This window comes from Canis aureus, chromosome 32, assembly GCF_053574225.1.
Source record: "Canis aureus isolate CA01 chromosome 32, VMU_Caureus_v.1.0, whole genome shotgun sequence".
Lineage (NCBI taxonomy): Eukaryota > Metazoa > Chordata > Mammalia > Carnivora > Canidae > Canis > Canis aureus.
The window spans coordinates 2,898,318-2,911,686 of record NC_135642.1 but is presented as its reverse complement, the minus strand read 5'-3'; positions in this window follow the sequence as shown (position 1 = coordinate 2,911,686).

The following is a 13,369-nucleotide window of genomic DNA, read 5'->3' as shown; positions in this document are numbered from 1 at the left end:
GTCGCATTAACCAAAGACCATACGTTATTCAGATTTCCTTAGATTTTGCTAAGTTACTATCTTTCATATCACATTCCATTTGTACTCATGTTTTCTGAGGCTCCTCTGGATTGTGACAGTCTTTCAGCCTTTCCTTGTTGTCGTTGAACTGGAACATTTTGAGAAGTAGAGTATTTTGTAAAATTTACCTCAGTTGGGACATGTCTGTTGTTTATCTCATCGTTGAACTGTTTTTGTGGATTATATACAGAGATATAATGCCATTTTTATTATATCATATAAAGGATAGATATTATCAACATGATTTATCAGTCTTGGTATTGATCTGATCATCTTGCTGAGGTAGTGTTTGTCAGCTTTCTCCATAGAAAAGTGATTTTATTATTATTATTTTTTTAAGATTTTTTTTTAATTTTTATTTGTTTATGATAGGTGCACAGTGAGAGAGAGAGAGAGGCAGAGACACAGGCAGCGGGAGAAGCAGGCTCCATGCACCGGGAGCCCAATGTGGGACTCGATCCCGTGTCTCTAGGATCGCGCCCTGGGCCAAAGGCAGGTGCCAAACCGCTGCGTCACCCAGGGATCCCTATTTTTTTTATATTAAGATTTTCATATTATATTTTGTAGAAGGAAGTTACTATGTGTATTCCACACATAAGAGTGGGAGGCTATGCTAATCAACTTGAGGGTGGAATGTCTGGACAACTTCTTTGAAATTCTACTACATGGGAGATTTCTCTTCCTTCTGTTTGTTTCTTTTTCAGGATGTTATTTATTTATTTGAGAGAGAGAGGAGAGAAAAACCATTAGCGAGAGGGGCAGGTGGAGAGGGAGAAACAGGTTCCCTGCTTCAGGGAGCCTGCCTTGGGACCTGGATCATGATCTGACTTAAGGCAGAAGCTTAACTGACTGAGCCACCCAGATGCCACTTTTTCTTTCTTTCTTTCTAATAATAAATTTACTTTTTATTGGTGTTCAATTTGCCCACATACAGAATAACACCCAGTGCTCATCCCGTCAACTGCCCCCCTCAGTACACGTCACCCATTCACCCCCACCGCCATCCTCCTCCCCTTCCATCACCCCTAGTTCATTTCTCAGAGTTAGGAGTCTTTATGTTCTGTCTCCATTTCTGATATTTTCCACACATTTCTTCTCCGTTCCCTTATATTCCCTTTCATTCTTATTTATATTCCCCAAGTGAATGAGAACATACAATGTTTGTCCTTCTCTGATTGACTTACTTCACTCAGCATGATACCTTCCTGTTCCATCCACATTGAATCAAATGGTGGCCATTTGTCTTTTCTAATGGCTGAGCAAGGCCCACCTTTTCTCTCTCTTCATCATCTGAGTCTCCTATGATATGAATGTTATTGTTTTAATAAGTGGCTGAGTTCCCTACGTCTGTCTCTGTGGTCCATAACCATTCTTGTTTTGAAGGCTTCCACTTGGGACTGCATCTCAGTTATAGCATTTTTAACATTGGCCTGACTAGATTTTAGTTCTTTTATTTCTACAGTAGGAATTCTCTAGTTTTCTTCTGTGCTCTTTTTCCAGCCCAGCTGCTACCTTTATAATCATTGTTTTAAACTGTAATTAGACATCATATATGTGTATTGATGAACTTCCTGGCTGTGAGTACTACCTCATGTTATTTTATGGAGTTGAATTTCTCCATATCATTATTTTTTCCATAAAAGAAAGAAGGAAGAAAAAGGAAAACCAAGAAAAACAATAACAACTACCCTCCAAAAATAAAAAACACCAGATTATTTTGGCCTGCTTGTTAAAGATTCTAAATTCCAAAATAAGAAACACAATTAAAGTACCATGATAGTAAAAATAAGAAATATATAAGGTACATATATAAAAATTAAAATAAGGCAATTAATAAAAAAGAATCAAGAAAATAAATGAAAATAAAGCACAAAGAACAAAGGAAGCTAGACCCTACTTTTCAGGCAGAGCTGAAGCTCTGCAACCTCTGTGGTCCGACAACTTGGTGGCAGTGAGTGGTCTGTGCAGGGTCTCAGGATGGGCCATGGCGCTGATTCTTAGGTGCACATCTGCCTGGGAGATGCAACTGTGGGGTCAGAGGCTGGGTGGGCGTCAGCGCCTCTGGCCTCCAGTGGGCGGCGTTGTGCTGCTCCCTGAGACTCTCCTGATGGGGGGGATGTGGGTGGGGACGCTGAGTCCTCTGGCTCTGGGGCTGAGCATCCCTCCCCACCCCCACCCTCGCCCCCCCCCCTTCTGCAAGGGCCTATACAAAAGACCTGCCATACCCGGGTCTCCACTGCTTCTCTCAGAACCTTGCTTTTACTCTGCCTGTGTCCGAGCTTCTTTTGGTTTTGTTTTTTTTCTCAGACTGTTTTGCCCAAGATTGCAAATCCGAGAAACCACCGAGAAGCCGACACCAATGCAAACACACGAGGGTTTATTTACAAGCTCGAGCTTGTGTCCAAGGACACCCGATATAGCGGAGCAGGGACTTGGACCCCGAGGTGGGTTTTAGCTTAGTTTTAAGTGCTGGTCTCTGGACCTCCAGGAGGGCTGGAGCAATTCCTCAAGTTCTGATTACATTTTGATATGGGGCCTTCTAGGGATTGAGCTCTGTTCTCATTCTAATAGGGACTTCCTGCCCTTTGCCTGGACTCAGTTTTTATTCTATTGTCGGGCTTTCTAGGACATTAAGCTGTAAACAGCAAAGATTCCACAATTGGAAGGGGAACTCACACTGTCCCTGTATGCTGAAGACGTGGTACTAGAAAAAGGAAAGTCGAGAGCCTCCATCAAGCCTGTTAGACCTAAGGAGTGAGTTCAGTAAAGTCAGGGGACACAAACTGACCCTACAGAGCAGAATAGCCTTGCTGTTTCCCGACAATGAGCACTCAGGAAGGAAATGAAGGACGTAACTCCCTTCTCAGGAGCATCACAGAGAATAAATAATGAGACAGAAGCAAAGGAGCACAAGACTTGTGCACTGAGCCATACCAGGCCCTGGGAGGCCTTACTGGGCTCGGGGGTGGGAGCCTCATCTTGTGAAAATGTCCGCAGTTCCTGACGCCACCCTCAGTTTCAATGTCATTCCAATCAAAATCATGGTCGCAGATCTTAGAAATAGGAAAAAAAAACCCATAACATCCATCCGCCCCCCAAAATGACCCCGGACAGCAAATCAGTATTGGAGGAGCAGGCCAGAGAGGGACATGGCACTTTCCATTTCAAAGGATGTCACAGAGACACAGGATATAGCAGTGTTGTTCTCGCGCCCCCGGCTGGCTGTCAGTTAAACATTCGACACCTGACCTCACCTCCCGTCCTGATCTCGGGGTCGTGAGTTCTAGCCATGGCCTGGGCCATGGATGAGGCGTGGACCCTACTTAAACAAACCAGACTCAAGGGGGGTGGTCCCGGCATAAGCTGAAGGAGCAGAACAGAGATTCTAGAAGGAATTGTGCTCTGATACCACTGATTTTTTTAACTTAATTTAATTTAAGCCCAATTAATTAACGGATAGTGTATTATACTTTCAGAGGAAGAATTCAGGGATTCACCAGTTGGAGATAATAGCAGTGCATGTGACATCACATGCCCTCCTTCATGCCGGTCCCCTGTGATCCCCTCACCCGTCCCCTACCCTCCAGCGATCCTCAGTTTGTTTCCTATCATTAAGAGTCTGTATTTCCTGCATCTGTTTTCATCTTATTTGTTTTTCCTTCCCTTCACAGATGTTCATCTGCTTTGCTTCTTTAATTCCACCTATGAATGACACCCCACAGTCATTCTCTTTCCCGACTGACTTATTTCACTTAACATGATTTCTCTAGTTCTATCCACGTCATTGCAAATGGCAAGATTTCCTTCTCTTTATACCTGAGCACCATTCCTCTCTCTATGACCATCATCTATCTCCCATCCTCTTTATTCATCATCTGCCTGAGGGCACCGAGATACCTCACACAGTGTGGCTGCTGTGGACCTGGCTGTTGTGGACATTGGGGTGCAGGTGCCCCGAGTCTCACTGTATCTGTATCTTTGGAGTCAGCTCCAGGCCCTGCACCTGCTGGTCGCAGGGCGTCTGTATTTGTAACTTCCTGAGGAGCCTCCACACTGTTTCCAGGGCGGCTGCACCATCCCGCAGTCCCGCCCACAGTGGAAGAGAGTTGAGTGAATTTTGCAGGACTTGCTAAAGTCTGGTCCACATTTCATTTTGCAGTCTGTGGGCTCCAATTCCTTGTCCTTAAGTATTTCTGGGGAAGCCGGGCGTTGGGCTCCTTTTCAGTGAGACGTTTCCAATGCTAACAGGCCACAGCTGGAGCCTGGAAGGAGGCAGGTGCGGCCCCCTGCACCAGCAAGCCGCCTCCTGCACAGCCTCCTGCAGCGCCTAGCATCGCAAAGGGGGCGCCCAAGCCCAGGCCTCACCCAGGGTGCACGCATGTGTAGTAGGCCTCGTCTGCCTGAACTAATAGGAGCCAGTCTGTGTTGGGGAAGCCTGATGAAGACATGGGGACGCATCCACCCTGATGACCCACAGCCTCCTCAGGAGGCGCAGGGAGTCTAAAGGGGGATATTGGGCCGTGTTCACGCTGACAGGAGCACCGGTCCTCTCAGGACCCGCAGTGAGGCTTCAAGAAGATGTTGGCCCACATACACCCTGATAGGAAACCCTGAGCTACCTCAGGACCCGCGGGGAGGCTTCAGGATATTGTGGGCCCGCATCCACGCTGACAGGAGCCCCTGGGCCACCTCAGGACCCGCGGGGAGGGTTCAGGAAGATGTGGCACCACGTCCACTCTGGCAGAAACTCCCAGGCCTCTCAGGATATAAGTTGAGGTTTCTGGAAGCTGGGGGCCGCATTCAGAGTGACAGGAGCCACGGCCTCCTCAGTACCCTCAGTGACATTTTGGTAGTACGTGTGGTCATGTCCACACAAAAGGACGCTGACTTCCTCAGGACCCCTGGTCTAGTCTTTGGGAAATATGGGTATGCGTCCATGCGGACAGAAGACCCCAGCCTTGTCAGGGCCTCTGGTGAGGCTTAAGAAAGATGTGGGTGCCGCATGCACACTGACAGGAACCTCCAGCCTCCTCAGGACACACTGTGAAGTTTTGGGAAGATTTGGAGCCCTGTCAATGCTGACAGGAGCCCCCAGCCTCCTCAGGTCTTATGGTGAGGCTTGAGGAAAATGTGGGGCCACGTCAACACTGACAGGACCCCCGTCCTCCTCAGGACCTGCACTTTGGCTTCGGGAAATATGGGGCTGGTTCTATGCTGACAGGAGCCCACAGCTTCATCAAGATCCACAGTGAGTTTTCTGGGGGATGTGAGGCCATGTCTAGGCTGACAGGAGCCCCCGGCCTCCTGAGGACTTGCTGTGAAGCTTCCAGAGGATGTGAGGCATAGTCCACAGTGACAGGAGACTCGGCGTCCTATGGACCCACTGACTATGACACAGGAACAGGTGGGGCCATGTCCACACTCACAGGAGCCTGGCTTCCTCAGGACCCCCTGGAGGACTCTGGAGGCGCCATTGGGGGCCACGTCCATATCAGAACGGACTCCTCTGAACCACAGGGTAAGTGAATGGGTAGAATGAATGGTAGGGTCAGGGGAGGGGAGGCAGTTGGTGGTTAGCCTTAGGTTAGATGTTAGGTGTTAGTGATTATGCTTATGGTTATGGATTAGAGGGTAGGGTGAGGGATAAGCGTAAGGGTCAGTGGCTAGGAGTTAGGATGTGGGTTAGGGGTAGGGATAAGATTTAGAGTTAGGTTAGGGTTTAGGCTTTAGGGATTAGGGCACGAGTTTTGGAGTTGGGTTTAGGGTTATGGTTATGGTTAGAGTTAGTGTTGGGCTTAGGTTTGCAGTTAGGGTTAGGGGTTAGGGTGTGAGTTAGGGTTAGGGATTAGAGTTAGGGGTTAGAGTTAAGAGTTAGAGTTAAAGTTAGTGCTAGGTTTAGGGTTAGGGCGAGGGTTAGGATTAGGATAGGGGTTAGGGCTAGGGTTAGGGTTAGTGTTTCGTTAGGGGTTAGGGGTAGGGTCAGGTCAGGGTCAGGGTACGGTTTTGGAAAAGGGGAAGATATAGGGTTAGGGAGTGGGTTAGGGGTTGGTTTTAGGGTACGGGTTAGGGTACAGTTTGGGGTATGAGATAGGATTAGTATTAGAGGGTTAAGGTTAGTGTACAGGTTAAGGTTAGGAATAGGATTTGAATACCTTATTTTAAGGTTAGGGTTAGAGGTTAGTGTTCGGGTTAGATTTAAGTTAGGGGTCAGGGTGAAGAGTTCATAATAGGATTAAGAGTTAGCGTGAGGGTTGGCAGGAAGGTTCAGTGAATGTGTTTTGGTCTTGGGGTTTGTGTTTGGTTTTCGATTAGTGATGGGTCTTGTTTAAGGGTTAGGTTAACATTATGATTAAGTGTAGGGTTAGGGTTATGTCTGTGTATGGTTAGAGTTTTGGTCTTGTCATGTGCCTCCACGGGGACTCCTAGTATCTTGTGCAGTTTAGATTTATGCACTCTATTTAGGTTTTGGGTTCAAAGATAGCCTGACTCCACCAAGTCAGTGGCCTCCCGAGAGAATCAAAATACAGGCTTCTGTTGGGGTCAGAATAGACATGGCAGGATTCTCCCGAGCTGAGCTAAGGAGGGGATTTGAGGCTCTAAAGACTCTTTATTTGGATTTTCAGTTGCCTTTCTGATTTTATCTCTAGTGCACACATATTTCATCAATACTACCAATTATTATTTTAAAGTTTTACTTGAATTACTGTTTCTAAAACAGTATGATATAGTTTCAGGTTTACCACATAGTGATTCAACCCTTGGATAGAACGCCTGGTACTGGTCACAGGTGCCCTCCACTATCTCCATCCCCTGATTCCCCATCCCCCCCAACATATCTCTGGTATTTATTATTTTATTCTCTGTGGTTAAGAGTGTGGTTTTTTTGTTTGCTTCTGTTGTCCCCCCTCTGCCCCTTCGCCTCTTTGTTTGGTTTCTTAAAATTCACATGTGAATGCAATTGTATAGTATTTGGTATCTGTCTTTCTCTGACTGACTGAGTTCATTTAGCATAAGTCCTTTCCACTTCTCCTACGTCATTGTAAATGGCTTCATTTCATCCCTTCTGATGACCCAGTGATGTCGCAGTGGGTATATTTACCACATTGAATCTGCCCATTCATCAGTCGATGGACATCTGGGCTGTATCCACAGTTTGGCTCTTGTTGATAATGCTGCTACAAACACTGGACTGCGTGGCCTCTTTGAAACTACTAAACGAGTTTTGTATCCTCGGGGTAAATACCTAGCTCTGCAATTTTGGAATCGTAGGGTAGCTCTAATTTTAACATCTTTTATAAATTTTTTTTATGATAGTCACAGAGAGAGAGGCAGAGACACAGGCAGAGGGTGAAGTAGGCTCCATGCACTGTGAGTCCGACATGGGATTCCATCCTGGGTCCCCAGGATCGCGACATGGGCCAAAGGCAGGTGCCAAACCACTGCACCACCCAGGGATCCCCTTTTTTTAACTTCTTGAGGACCCTCCACAGTGCTTTCCACATTGGCTGCACCTGTTCGTATTCTGATGTATTTCCCCTTAGGACTGCTTTGGCTGCATCCCAAAGATTTTCAAGGGTTTTATGTTCATTCTCATTAGTTTCCATGAATCTTTTTAATCCTTCCTTAATTTCCTGATTGACCCGTTCGTCTTTTAGCAGGATGATCCTTCACCTCCACGTGTTTGAGCTCCTTCCAAACTTCTTGTTGTGATTTAGTTCTATTTTCTTTTTTTCATTATGTTATTATTTTTTTTTAATTTATGATAGTCACACAGTGAGAGGGAAAGAGAGGCAGAGGCACGGGCAGAGGGAGAAGCGGGCTTCTAGCACCGGAAGCCCAACCTGGGATTCAATCCCTGGTCTCCAGATTCACGCCCTGGGCCAAAGGCAGGCGCCAGACTGCTGCGCCACTCAGGGATACCTTAGTTCTACTTTCAAGGCATTATGGTCTGAGTATATGCAGGGGACAATCCCAATCTTTTGGTATCGGTTCAGACCCGATTTGTGCCCCAGTATGTGGTCGATTCTGGAGAAAGTTCCATGTGCACTTGAGAAGAATGTGTATTCAGTTGAGTTTGGATGTAAAGTTCTGTAGATTTCTGTGAAATCCATCTGGTCCAATGTATCATTTAAAGCTCTCGTTTCATTGGATATGTTGTGCTTAGAAGACTTATCGAGGGTAGAAAGAACTAGATTGAAGTCACCAAGTATAAGATAATTATTATCTAAGTATTTCTTCACTTTGGTTATTAATTGTTTTAAATATTTGGCAGCTCTCACATATGGGGCAATATATTGAGGATTGTTAAGTCCTCTTGTTGGATAGATCCTTTAAGTATGATTTACTGTCCCTCTTCATCTCTCACTACAGTCTTTGGGGTAAATTTTAGTTTACCTGATATAAGGATGGCTACCCCTGCTTTCTTTTGAGGACCATTTGAATGGTAAATGGTTCTCCAAACATTTATTTTCAGGCTGTAGGTGTCCTTCTGTCTAAAATGAGTCTCTTGTAGACAGCAAATTGATGGGTCCTGCTTTTTTATCCAGTCTGAAACCCTGCGCCTTTTGATGGGGTCATTAAGCCTGTTCACATTCAGAGTTACTATCAACAGATATGAGTTTAGTGTCATCATGATATCTATTCAGCCCTTGTTTTTGTGGATTGTTCCACTGAACTTCTTCTTAAAGGGGAATTTTAAGAGTCCCCCTTAAAATTTCTTGCAGAGCTCGTTTGGAGGTCACTTATTCTTTCAGTTCCTGCCTGTCTTGGAAGCTCTTTATCTCTCCTTCCATTTTGAATGAGATCCTTGTTGGATAAAGTATTCTTGGTTGCATTTTCTTCTCATTTAGGATCCTGAATATATCCTGCTAGCCCTTTCTTGCCTGCCAGGTCGCTGTGGAGAGGTCTTTTGTTACCCTAATGCTCCTCCCCATAAAGGTCAGGGATTTCTTGTCTCTTGCTGCTTTAAGGATCTTTTCTTTATCTTTGGAATTTGCAAACTTCACTATTAAATGTGGAGGTGTTGGACGGTTTTTATTTATTTTAGAGGGGATCTCTCTATTTCCTGGATCTTAATGCCTGTTTCCCTTCCCAAATTAGGAAAGTTTTCAGGTAGGATTTGTTCAAATACATAATCTGGACCTCTGTCCATTTCGACGCCCTCTGGAACCCCAATTAAACGTAGGGTTTTCTTCCTCAGGCTGTCATTTATTTCCCTTAATCTGTCTTTCTGGTCTTTTAATTTTCTGTCTCTTTTTTCCTCAGTTTCCCTCTTTGCCATCAACTTGTCTTCTATGTCACTCACTCGTTCTTCCACCTCCTTAACCCTCGTCATTAGGACTTCTAGTTTGGATTGCATCTCATTCAATTGATTTTTACTTTCTGCCTGATTGGATCTAAATTCTGTAGTCATGAGTCTATTGAGTCCTTTATGCTTTTTTCTAGAGCCACCAGTAGCTGTATAATAGTGCTTCTGAATTGGCTTTCTGACATTGAATTGTAATCCAGATTTTGTAACTGTGGGAGAGAGGACTGTTTCTGATTCTTTCTTTTGAGGTGAGGTTTTCCTTCTAGTCATTTTGCTCAGTGCACAGTGGTCAAAAACAAGTTGTATTGGGAAAAGGAGAAAAATAGAGGAGAGAAAGAAGGGAAGAAAAGAGAAAGAGAAAAAAGAATAAAGGAAGAAAGAAGGAAAAAAGAGAATAAAAAGAGAAAGAAAACGAAAGAAAGGGGGAAAAGGTTGGGGGAAGCAATCAGAAATGAAAAAAAAACATGGGGGAGTATCTTCTTATTCTGTATACTTTAAGTCCCTTGACTTCCCCTGGAACTTGTCCGTCTAGCTGGTCTTCTGGGGGAGGGGCTTGTTATGCTGATTTTCACGTGTTAGTCCTTTGGGGAGCTGCTCTGCCCCCTGCCTGGTGCAGGGCTCAGTGGGGGTGGTTAACCCTGTGAGGCCCCAGGAGGAACAATCGAAGTGGCAGAGGCCAGCTCTGGAAACCTGGATTCAGCCCCCCCAGTTACTCCGGAGCAGTCTGTCTGATGGTCCAGGAGGCTCCAGGGCAGGACCTCTGATCTGCTCAGCTCTGGGCAGGAGGGTCCTTGCGGTCCTGGGCTCCCCCGGCCTCTGCCTGTCTCAGGCGAGGCCAGATCCTGGTCTGTGTACCGGAGTCCTGTCCTCCGGGGCCTGCACTGTTGGATTCGAGCTCCCGGCCGTGCAGCCGCCTCTCCACCAAACCGCCTCCCCAGCCCCACTGAGCTGTTCCTGGAGCCTCACCGCCCCCTCTGCCCGGAGCCTTTTCCTCTGCCCTAGGCGCCACCGCCAAGCCGCTCCCAGGTTCGTGCAGCCCCTTCAGCACAGAGCCACCGCCCGAGCCCCTTGGAGCTGCTCCAGGGTCAATGCATGTGCCGTGTACCCCTTAGTGAGCTCAGTGGACTCTCTTGGGAATGCAGGTGTCTGTTAGTGTCCCAGGGAGCCCGAGGGCATCCCCGCCCTCCAAGGTCCTCTGCTGACTCCCTGACGGCCCAATTCCACCCTGGAAGGTTGGTTCAGCTCCTGCTTCTCTGGGACAGAGCTCTCCTGACTGGGGGGCACGCGCTGTGGCCATAGCCGGCTCTTCGCAGGACCCCTCCCTTTGGATGCCCTTTGTTTCTTTATTTCTTTTCCACCGTCTTCCTACCTTGATAGATGCGCGAACTTTTCATACTGTAGCATTCGATCGGGTCTCTTTTTAAATCTCAGGCCGAATTTGTAGATTTTCAGGATGATTTGAAGGTTACTTAGGTAATTTGGTGGGTACAGGTGACTTGGGGACCCTACTCTTCCACCATCTTGCCCCTCCTCCTGTATGTTGCCTTTTAGCTTTGGTTGTTTCCTTCACTTTGCAGAAGCTTTTCAATTTGATGAAGTCCCAATAGTATTTTTGCTTTTGTTTCCCTCACCTCAGAGGCATATCTAGAAAGAGGATCCAATGGCCAATGTCATAGTTGTTGCTGCCTATCTTTTCTTCTTTGTATGGTTTCAGGTCTCACATTTAGGTCTTTCATCCATTTTGAATTTATTTTTTATATATATCGTATAAGAAAGTGGTCCAGGTTCATTCTTCTGCATGTGGCTGCCTGGTTTTCCCAACACCATTTGTTCTTATCCTGCGGTCAGGGTTAGGGTTTGTTGAAGAGACTGTCTTTCTGCCTTTGGATATTCCTTCCTGCCTTGTTGTCCATTAATGGATCATAGAGTTACAGGTTTGGATCTTGTTTCGGATTTCCATTCTGTTCTATTGATCTAAGCATCTACGGTCGGGAGATCCTTGAATGCTGATTCAAATTCTTTGCTGGTTATCTGTTCAAGTTTCTTATTTCTTCCTTCTTCATTTTTGCTATGTCATATATTTCCAGGCATTGATCTATTTCTTCCAGGTTCTAGGTTGCTGGCATATAATTTTTCATAATGTTCTCTTATAATCGTTTGTATTTCTCTAGTGTTGGTTGTTATTTCTCTTTTCCTTTGTGATTTTATTTGGGACCATTCTCTTTTTTATCTTTGTTCTTTTTTAAAGATTTTATCTATGTATTCATGAGAAACACAGGGAGGCAGAGGTATAGGCAGAGGGAAAATGAGGCTCCATGCAGGGAGCCTGATGTGGGACGTGATCCCCCAGGACCCTGGGATCATGACCTGAGCCAAAGCAGATGCTCAACCGCTGAGGTACCCAGGTGCCTTGCTGATTCAATTCCTTTGCGTTTATATGTCTGTTCACATTTTCTATTTCCTCCTATTTAGGTTTCCTCGTTTGACATTTCTAGGGATTTGTCCATTTCTTCCAGGTCTCCCAGTTTGTTAGTGTATAATCTTTCATGGTGTTCTCTTTTTTTTTTTAAAAAAAAAAAACACATTTTGGAGTTCTTTTTTTTTTTAATTTTTATTTATTTATGATAGTCACCAAGAGAGAGGGAGAGAGGCAGAGACATAGGCAGAGGGAGAAGCAAACTCCATGCACCAGGAGTCCGACGTGGGATTCGATCCCGGGTCTCCAGGATTGCGCCCTGGGCCAAAGGCAGGCGCCAAACCGCTGCGCCACCCAGGGATCCCTCATGGTGTTCTCTTATAGTTGTCTTATTTTTCTGGTCTTGATTGTGATCTCTTCTCTCTCATTTGTGATTTTATTTATTTAGGTCTTTTCTCTTTTCTTGTTGATAAGGCTGGCTAGGGCTTTATTCAATTTATTAATTATTTTGATGAACCATCTCTTTGTTTCGTTATTCCATTCTACTGCTTCGTTGATTCTGTATTGTTTATTTCTGCTCTCATCTCTATTTTTCCCCTCTTCTATAAGCTTTAGGCTTTGTTTTCTATTCCTTTTCCAGGTCCTTAAGGTGTAGGGTTAGGCTGTGTATTGGAGACTTCTTGTTTCTTGAGGTAGGCCTGTATTGATATGTACTTCCCTCTTAGGACTCCCTTTGCTGCATCCAAGAGGCTTGGAGAAACATATTTTCATTTTCATTTGTTTTAAATTTCCTCTTTAATTTCCTGGTTGCTAAAAAAATAATAATAATAATTTCCTGGTTGCTCCATTCTCTAGTAGGATGATCATAAACTCAACGTATTTTTGGTCTGTCCAAATTTTTTGTTACTGTCAACTTCGAGTTTCATAGCGTTGTGGTCCGGCAATGTACAGGGTGTTATATCAACCTTCTTGTACCTGTTGTACCTGTTTAGGGCTGATTTGTGGCCCATGATATGATCTGTTCTGGAGAATGTCCCATGTGCACTTGAAAGGAATGTGTACTCTGCTTTAGGTTGAAATGTTCAGACTATATCTGTTGAGTCCCTGTTGTCCAGTGCGTCAAGGCTATTGTTCCCTTGTTGTTTTTCTGTATAGATGATCTGTCCATTGCCATAAGTGGGTGTGAAAATCCGCTGTCATTGTATTATTATCAGTGAGTTCCTGTAAGTTTGTTGTTAATTGGTTTCTATATTTAGGTACCCCCATGTTGGCACCATAAATATTTAGTTGTTTCATCTTGATAGTCTTTTTAATTATGAATAATGCCCTTCTTAATCTCTTCTTACAGTATTTGTTCGTTCTTTTTTGAAATGTAAATATTTTATTTATTTATTCATGAGAGACACAGAGAGCAACAGAGGCAGAAACATAGGCAGAAGGAGAGGCAGGCTCCACACAGGGAGGCCGATGTGGGACTCGGTCCTGGGATCCCAGGATCACACCCTGCGCCAAAGGCACATGCTCAACCACTGACCCACCAGGTGTCCCCCAGGGTTTGGTTTCAAATCTACTTAGTCTGATATAAG